The sequence below is a fragment of the Hydra vulgaris genome, chromosome 07, assembly GCF_038396675.1.
Source record: "Hydra vulgaris chromosome 07, alternate assembly HydraT2T_AEP".
Classification (NCBI taxonomy): Eukaryota; Metazoa; Cnidaria; class Hydrozoa; order Anthoathecata; family Hydridae; genus Hydra; species Hydra vulgaris.
Window position 1 is genome coordinate 29,206,870 of NC_088926.1, and position 10,631 is coordinate 29,217,500.

Genomic DNA, 10,631 nt, shown 5'->3' on the forward strand with positions numbered 1-10,631 from the left:
ATTATTAATTAAATTTAAAATTTTTGGTGGATCATCACAAAAACATTTATGACTGCTTAAGTGCCGCCGATAGTTAGTGCCGCCGTGGCGCAGTGGTTAGAGTGCTTGCTTTATAAGCAAGAGATCGAGGTTCGAAACGAGCCTTTGATATATTTTCGCGTCACGGTAAGGAAGGAGGTGTGAACTTTCCGGTTAAATGCACTTCCGCGGTGCTCTGTGACAATAACGTTAGGTCTTCTTGGGGCACCTAAAAAATAGTATAAAAAAGAAAAAAGAAAAAAAAATTGCAGAGGAAATAATCGCTTTGTAGTCAGTGATGGATCCAGAGGGAGGTATGTGGGTATGCATCCCTCCTCCCCCACCAGAATCTGAAGTCCTAAAAAAAATTTTAGAATCACGGATTTATTTTTTTTCTTTAGAAGACACAAATGTGATACAAAACAAAATATATTTCAACATTCTCCCCTACTAAAAATTCCTCGATCCGTCAATGTTTGTAGTGTGTTGGAAATGATTAAATTCGTCTTCATTAAGTGACGTTTCCAAGTACAGTAGAATCCTGTAAACTAGGACCTTCTAAGAAACCAGATATTTTGTCCGACTTGAATGTCTTATTTTAACAAAATTCTTGATCGGGTAAACGGACTTATTTCAGCACTGTTAAAGCATTAAAATTTTAAATGAAAAACGGGATTGCTCTGTTATAAATAAAAAATAATATTTCAGCTTGGTAATTTTTAAAATATTTGGTATTTTCAAATTTCAAAGTTTGATTATATTCGATTATATTATGATTATATTCGAGTTCTAAAATGTTTGTAAATTAGGGGTGCACTGACGCCTACTTTTGGCCGATGCTGATGGATACAGGCCGATGCCGATGCAACGGCCCTGAAATTGGAGATATAATGGAAATATACACTTGAATGGAAATGCCACGTTCTATTCATGGGACAATAAAAGCAACATTTTGAAATTGTTACTGTTAATGATTGACCGAAACCGAAATTTGAGCCGAAACCGAAAGTACCGAAATTTCGGTTCAGTGAAGCCGTAGCCGAACCCGAAATTTCGGCCGAAACCAAAACCGAAATTTCGGCCGAAATTTGAAAATGAATGTTTAAAATCCCTGAACCTTTTATGATCACCGAATTAAAGCAAAAAAAAACTATTTTACATATATCTAGCCAATCACCACGTAACATAGTTTGATAAAAACTCTAATATGTCAAGACATTTCAATAATTAAAGGTAATAATTGAAGTATTTTCTCTGCGAAATACATATTTTTTCATGTTTTCTGGCAAAAGTCTGTTTCTTTCATTTGAAAGAATTTCTCCAGCAGTTAAAAACAACCTTTTAACTTCGGCAGATGTTGGTGGAGGTCTAAGGAATCTCTTTGCTACTTTTGCCAAACCAAACTTTGCTTTTAATGTTGTTTTCTAATATAAATCTATGAAACTTTTTTTTTTGATGTTATTTAGGTGCCCCAAGAAGACCTATTGGTCTTGTCACAGAGCACCGCGGAAGTGCATTTAACCAGGAAGTTCACGCCTCCTTCATTACCGTGACGCAAAAATATATGCGAAGCTCGTTTTGAGCCTGGATCTCTTGCTTAAAAGGCAAGCGCTCTAACCACTGCGCCACGGTCGCACAAGAAACTTCAGACCTTCTTTGAAGTTTGAATCAATTTTTGAGATTTATAGGACTGCCGGTAGTTGTATTGCTTTTTCAGTTAAGAGATTTTTTAGAGTAAACCACTTCTTAAATGTGATGAAAGTCCGCTAAGTGATTGAAGTTTTGCATTGTGCGATTCACGAGATACTTTCAAATTGCAGAAATTGCAAGTTCCGTGTTTGAAATCACAACCTGTCACGGTTAAATGATTCCATAAACCAGTTTTTTATCGATTATTTTCCATTGTAAAATTTAGTACTGAGAAACTTTTGATGAAACTATTGGTTTGGGTTGGTTTACTTAAATCTTAATTCATTTTAAGAATGATTTTGAGAATAGTAATTTAAAACTATTATGTAACGTGATTTCAATTAAAATTTCTACAATTGTTATAATTAAAAATTGATTTACTAAAAAACGATTACAATTAGGAAACCATCATAATCCCACTCTAAATGAAAACTTAAAAAAAAATCTTATAAAAGTTTCGGCTCATTTCGTTGCGGTTTGAACCGAAATTTCGGCCGAAACAGGAAAAGTAAAAAAATTATTGAAGCAGAAATTTCGGTTTCGGCCAAAACTTCGGCCGAAACCGAAAGTTTCCGTTCACTAGTTACTGTTGAAGTTTATTTTCCATTTAGTATAGTATTTTACATAGTTACATAGTTTAGTTTTTATATTTTTTATTTACTTTTCTTTTAGAACTTATGAAATAAACTTTTACTTATCACTGCCAAATCTACATAAAAAAGAATCTCCATATAAATGGTGGGGAAATAACAAAAATACATGTATAAAGAAACACTCTAGTAGCAATAATATTTTAGACCTCTTATGCCTTGCCAAAAAGTATTTAGATGCTCCGCCTTCTTCTGTGTTCAGCGAAAGATTGTTTAGTATTGGGGGAGAGATTTATGAGTCGATACGGTCTCGACTGCAGAAAATGGAGAACAACTAGCTTTTGTGCAAGCGAATTTTTTGAAGAAATGGAAACAAAGAAAAAAATGCACAGTTTTATATAACACTAGCTGGAGTTACCCGGCGTTGCCCGGGCCAAAATTTAAACTGGCTTACCTGATAGCTGGAGTTACCCGGGCCAATATTTAAACTGGCTTACCTGATATCTGTACACAAAAATGGGCCCAAAAAATGGTCCCCCTGACCCCAGGGGTCGGGGTACGGGGTCAAAACCCAGCTAAGAACCTTCTCCGCCTCGAGGACTACCCCCATGCCAAATTTCATCGAGATCGGTGGATTTCTATAGAGAACAAACAAACAAACACACACACAAACACACATTGCCCTTTATATATATTAAGATTAAGATAAGATAAGAAGATAAGATAGCTGGAGTTACCCGGCGTTGCCCGGGCCAATATTTAAACTGGCTTACCTGATATCTGTACACAAAGATGGGCCCAAAAAATGGTCCCCCTTGACCCCGGGGATCGGGGTACGGGGTCAAAACCCAGCTAAGAACCTTCTCCTCCTCGAGGACTACCCCCATGCCAAATTTCATCGAGATCGGTCCGGCGGTTCGGACTTCTATAGAGAACAAACAAACACACACACATTGCCCTTTATATATATTAAGATATTTAAAAACTTTTCATAACATAAAAAATTATATATATTTTAAACATGACGAAAGTTGTTCTATTATGTATTAAATATGTTAAACTTTATGTTTATATTTTGTTATATTTTATTTTGCACTTTAATGTTCATTTCTTGATTTTAAACTTCTTTGTAGAGTTTTGGATTCATTAGTTATATAATTGTTTTTTGTTAATATATATATTTTCCGTTTGACAATAATTACAATAACAAAATATATAAATAAAAATTTACATGATAGGAGCAAAAAGAAAATATAGTTGTCTCGTCAATTAGCCCCGTAATATATACCATATATAGCATAGCTTTTAAAAACCGTATAAGATAATACAAAATCTTTTAAATAACAATAAAATTTTCTTAAAAATTATATTTTAGATAAAGAAAGAAATAAAAAAACAAATAAATTTTTTTTTTTTTTTAATTTATTCTCATATTTCTTTCTTTTATACATTTCTTTTGTAATCTGCAAGGACCAAGAGCAGATCAAATTGGCAACATTGGTAAGGAAGAAGGCGTAAGTTTCTGGTTTATTGCTCTTCAACGGCGCTCTGTGATAAGACCATTAGATCTTCTCGAAGCACAATAATAACTAAAATTTATATAAAAAATTTACAAACGTCAACGTTTATGCAGGAAATCCATGGCATGAAGCACATGATGACTTTATCAAAAATTCAAGGTTATTAATGAAATTTTGGTATATTATCTTTAATTTTTTTCTCGTTGAAAAGTTTATAAGTTTTTCAATATTGTTTTTAAGTAAACATACGTTTATATGTGTAATACTACACATAAATTTAACTGTTGTTAAATTTATGTGTAAAAACCTTTTAACAAATTATTTAGTTTAACTTTTTAAATCTAAAACCATTACAAGTTCAATGGAACGCACTGCTGTTAAAATTTAAGTCTTTGTTATAACTTTCAATTTGAAACAGTTTGAAATAAACTTCCGACTGTTCGGAGCAACAAGTCAAAGCTCCTTAACATCTTTAATATATATGTATTTTGCTTTATTATGTTTTTATTGCGATGACGTGAATTTTAAACCTCCATTACACCTCCAATACTCTTTCGCTACATCCCTATTGTGCACATCACAAAATGATTTTATATTTAAAATGATTTGGCGAATAATAAATTATATTAATACTATTTTAAAAGAAGAATAATTGCAGTATTAGCAATCTAAAAAAAAGTAGTATTGTACTTCAAAAATACTTGGTTACTTTCATGCTTTTTTGCTATTGTTTAAATATTTACACTATCATGTTATGTTATTTTCATTATATTGGACTATTATTGTGCTATTTTGATTCTATATAAGTAATATTTAATATATAATATTTGATATATAATATTTTGTATATAAGACTATAAAGCTAAAAAGAATATTTTTATCTTATACAAAAACTATTTATTGGTTTTTTATACTAAAAGATTATGTTATTTTGATATTATCGTGTTGTTTTGATGATATTATCGTGTTATTTTTATTATAATAATTATATTAAATTGGTTTTATATTAAGTTTTATTGTGATGGTTTATTTATATTTAGCTGACATTTTTATTTAACTAGCAAAAGGGATAGAAAAAATACGTAGGCATTTGGTTAAAATTTTCAAATATACTACTTTTAAAAAAACTTTTCTACTTAAAAAAAAAAGTTTTTTTCTTTTTTCCAAAAATATTAAATGCAATTACCGTATTTATTATTACATTTTTTATTATTATTTAGAATTCTTAGATTGATTATTCATCAATCAAAAATAAGACATTCTATTGTATAAAGATACTAAAGTATTGAATAAAAGAAGTTTATTTAAGTGAACAAAGTAAATTCTGTTTTGCTATTTGAATCCGCTTTAACCAATATTTCAAATTCAATGTGGAAATCTATTATTTTTCAGTTTTTGTCAAACCAACAATTTGAAAAAGCTTTAAAAAGATTACCTAATGATTTTTTTGTAAAGGACATTGGAACTTTACTGCAGAGCTCGTAGTTTTCTTGATACTCGTAAACTTACCTTAAAAAACTCGTTAAGTAACCTTGAAAAAATTATTTTTATGTTCCTTGTAAAACATTATGATTTAATAGAAAATGATTTAACAGATTTAAATATCTTAAACCAGTGGGCACGCGTCGTCCGAAGGACGTCCTGACGTCCGTAAGACGTCCAACGGACGTTCCCCGGACGACGCATGCCCACTGGGAATCTTCACAGACTGCTAGAGATACATTTTTGCGATTACTAAAGAGACGTATTTGTGACTGCAAATACGTGTCTTTAGCGATCACAAACACATGAACACTAGTGCAGATTTTCACAGTCAAGAACTTGCTTAGATTATTCCTTTTTAACGCAAAATATAGCAAATGATTTTATTTTATTTCATTAATGATTGCAGAATATCACATGCGAAAAGCTCAGTTTGAAATCAAAATTAGTTAATATGATAATCATATTCAATTAAATATTTTTAGAGTTAAATGCTGACTTAATAATTGTTGTATGCAGTGGCGGAGTTAGGGTAGGGCCTGGTTGGGCAATGGCCCAGGGCGCCGAATATAAAGGGGCGAAACTAATTGGTTATTTTAGCCTTTTTTTTGAATGGGGTTAAATTGAGCTAGGGGCGCCGTAGAAATCTCGCCCAGGGCGCTGGTAGTGCTAAAACCGGCACTGGTTGTGTGAATGACACACATTAATAAAAAAACTTCATATTGGTCATATTATATACTAAATATATAATATTCTCATATCTTTATGAAATGACGTTGATAAGGACCATTTTTTTAATATAATGTTTATATCACTTGAAGTCGTAATAAGTAAGGACGAACGCAATATTAGATACTGACATTTATTTTGGTCAAAACTCAATGATTTCAAAAGTTGTTTTTATTTGAAACTTTTTTTATTATTATTAAAAATTTCTTTAAATTTTTTAACACACTTTATAATATCGCAAACTTTTAAATAGGGCTTACACGATAACGTTAAATTATAAAACTTAAAACAGACTACCACATTAAATATAACATTGGCTGATTATTTTGTTACAAATGATTCTCCTTAAACTATCCTTAATTATCCTTAATTATCTTTTTAAACTATCGTTAATTAAATCTCTATTTAAGAAATACCTTTTTAAAATAAATAAACTCATTAAAAATTTAACAACGTTCATTGCAAATTACCTAAATAACTTTATCCCAAAAATTATAGTTACTACTTCGTATTCGAACTACCTCATAAAAAAAGTGTTGCGCTAATCAAATTATATTCTATTGATATAATTAAAACTTATTACGTTTTATTGGATAATCAGTTAAAGTTTCTAATGGAAGTATGCTTTATAAATATCATGCTTATGAGTTTCACGCTATCTTACATTCAGTTATCAAACATCAACGGATTCAATTGCTCTATTAGTTCACAACAACTCTTATTTGTGGTTAAAATATCTTAATATTATATTCTAAATAAATTGAACTCGTTTTGCAAATCCACTATTATTTAAAACTATCGGGAGAATAAAACATAATAAATAAGCAAAAATTAAAAAACCTACATTGTTTTAGAGTCGTTAAAGAGGAATCAAGTGATAATATATAAAAATACATAAATACATTAAAGATGTTATGAGGTTTTGTATTCTGCTTTGAAAGGTCAGAAATTGTGTTTAATTTTTTCGGACTTCAATGATTTCAATGTGCAGGCCATGCTTTAAATAATAACAATAAGGGTAGCCAAATTTTAACTCTTTTATTGTTTACTCTGATTATTTTGCTCTATATTTTTTTAATTAAAATGGTAAAGAAACTTGCTGGAATTGATAGACGAAAAAGTAATTCACATTTGAAAGCTTGTAATAATCTTTCTGATACCACGCTATGCAAGGACTTTATGATTATTAATGAGCTCTTGTGCTATGTCTCCAACAAAGTTGATACTTTGCCCTTTGAAGTTTTGGTTAAGATCGTTTCTCGCTTCTTTACTGACGAAGAAATTGAAATAGCACTTTCAACCCTTATGTCAATAGATCTTGTTAAAAAGATAACTGAATTCAAAACATAAAGGTCCCGATAAAAAATTAAAAAATGTCCAAGATATCTATAGACTGATGCTTGACATAACTTCTCCTAACGATGTTACCGATATAAAATGTCCTGAATTCCATGCAAAAGATTTGTCACATCTTCCTTTGTGGATACTGATTACATGGATGTCACTACTATATCGCAGCAGATACACCGCATGGACATTCTTAATCTTTGTGCCACAGATAATCCAATAAATGTAAATAGCAACTTAAATTCCACAAGTTCTCACTCTGTTAAATGTGCTACCCCCCCTTGCTTCGTATCTGACTGAGCTAGTTTATAATATGACTATTTGAGCTAAAATCTTTTTCAAAACAATTCATGGAGTCGATCAGTAAAAGATAACATAATTTATTCACTGATCTTGAGAAACCTGTTAAATCCATTAACAAAAAACACAAGCAGACCCAACTTCCTATTTATGACGAGCAGACCCAACTTCCTGTCAATGACTGGCCATTCCTTCCAACTGCTAATGTAAAATCAACCATCCTTGATCTCTACCCTCAAACTCAAGTTAATTCTTCATCTAATTCAAAACTAACAAAATTGAGCTAAATTCGATATCAAAGGACTCAATTACTGATGCGCATTATTAGTTGATGATTAGTTGATCATGCTAATAACTGTGGTAACGATTTTCATTTATCTGGTCATCCTTTATCTTATGAGACTTCTCAACCAGTATTGGACCCTGTTGATTTCCAAACTGTTATTCATCTAAAGAAAAAGCGAAAGCAAAAAGTGCTAATTGGTTCTGGAAAAATTCTAAACAACTTATGTATGTTAAAACCACTTTCTTCGTATGATTGCTCTAAAACTACTTCTATATTTGTCTCTCGTTTATCGCCAACTGCCTCTACTGAAGAATTAGCTGAATTTATCAACATAACATTTAAAACTAAAGCCACTTGCTTAAAAATTGTCACAAGTCAATATCACTCTTCCTTTAAAGTATCTGTCTCTGCTGGAGATGCTGTCAGGCTCTACAACTGTAGCAAATGGCCAGAAAATGCGCTTGTGCGTCGTTTCTTTGAAAATGGCAGTAAGGATTTGTAGCTTTAATTGTCGTGGTGTGCAAAGTTCTACACATGATTTAGTACTCTTGTCTGCAACATATGATATCATCTGTCTCCAAGCGATTTGGTTACTCAATACTGAACTTAATTTCTTGAACAACATTATACCTGGTTTTTGGCTTTGGAGTGTCTCCAACTGATTCTTCAGCAGGTTTTATTCGTGGCAGACCATTTGGTGGTGTTGCTATCCTGTGTCGTGATTCTGTCTTCTGCAGAACTCGAGTTGTTACTACTGATAATTCATGGTCTGTTGCTATCCAACTTGTAAATAACTTCTCTGATAAGTTCACAATTATCAATGTTTACATGCCTTGTGATTCATATGAGAATGTTGATAAGTATCTCGAATGCCTTGGTAGTCTTTCAGCTCTTATATCAGATTTAAATGGTAAATTTGTTATTACTGGTGACTTTAATTATGATCCAAGATTTCGGTCTCCATGTAGTAGTCTCCTAGTTGATTTTTGTACAGATGAACATCTTGTTACAGCTGATATCTGTCTTCCACATGATTCCTTTACCTTTGTTAGTGAAGTATGGGGCACCTCTTCTTGGATTGATCACTGCCTTGTCTCCCAAAGTTCTTTATGCAATGTTAATAACTTCGAAATAATTCAGTCAACTGGTTCATTTGATCATTTACCTTTAGCGTTTGATATCTCGTTTAAAATTAATATATCTTTTTCCTATACTGTTCACCCTACTTCGACAAGATCTCCTAAAATAAATTTTAATGCTTTGTTGACCATTATGATAAAGGAGTATACTTCCACTGTGTCTAACTTAGTGTCTTCAATTAACGGGGTCAGTTTGAAGTAATTAACTGTAATAATGTACATTGTAACTCACATGAGCATGTTAAGCAAATTAACCACCAGTACAATATTCTGAATGAATGTCTTACTCAATCTTCATCTCAGTGTCTTAATTATTCTAAATCAAGTTTAAATAAAAAACAACTTATGACAGGTTGGACAGATTATGTAAAAGATGCTCATAAGGCTGCTAAAGATGCTTTCTGCTTATGGCGTAGCTAGAATAAACCCGAATTCGGCCCAATCTTCAATCTTTTTAAAAATTCAAGAGCCTCATATAAATATGCCATTTGTTTCTGCAATAAAAGAGAAAATACTACAAAAGCAGAAAAGCTGGTGAACAGTTTAGCAAATAAGAACTATACCAGCTTCTGGTCTATCGTGACTTCTATTCGCAGCGATAAATGTAGCCTTCCACCTACTATTGACTCCGCCTCAGGTCCTGATAATGTATGCCACATGTGGTATAATAACTATTTCACCCTGTTCAACTCAGTCAAGCCAACATGCAATATAAATGACAACTTTATAGTTAAACACTGTAATTTTCTTAAAGATGATGCCTATCTTGTCACTCCTGATGAAGTCAAATCTATCATAAATCGTATGTCCTGTGGAAAAACAGCTGACCATTTTGGACTTCAGTTGGAGCATTATCTTTATGCTAGCCCAAATTACTGTAATACTTTGTCTTTATGTTTTTCCTCCATGCTTTGCCATGGATACATGCCTATTGGTGCTTCACACTCTGTTATTTATAACATATTTTTGTCTCACGCATTAATGAAAGTTTCACTGGGACTCCAAACCAATTCGGATTTAAGAAAAACCATAGCACTTTTATGCCAGTTCTTATTTTAAAAGATATTTTAAATTTTTACCTATCACATGGCTCAAATATGCATGTGGCATTTATTGACATTAGTAAAGCCTTTGATAGAGTTCGCTTTGATACACTATTTACGAAACTATCTAAAATTATCTCTGTTGTAACTTTACGCTAACTTATTGTCTGGTATGTTGGTCAAACAGCTTAGGTGGAATATTATCCAAAACATTTAATATCAGTAATGGAGTGCGACAAGGAGGTGTACTGTCTCCTCTTCTTTTTAATATATATATTAACGATCTTAGTATTTTACTCAATAAAACTACCGTAGGCTGTTGCTTAGGTCCTTCTCTTGCTAACCATCTTCTTTATGCTGATGATATTGTCCTCACTGTTACTGCTGCAGAATAGTGAGAACCTTGTCATAAAAGCTTTTTTTAACTCAGAGAGGTTCTTGCTGTCTCCACTGATGTTTAGATGGAGAGCTGAGTTGTATTTATAACA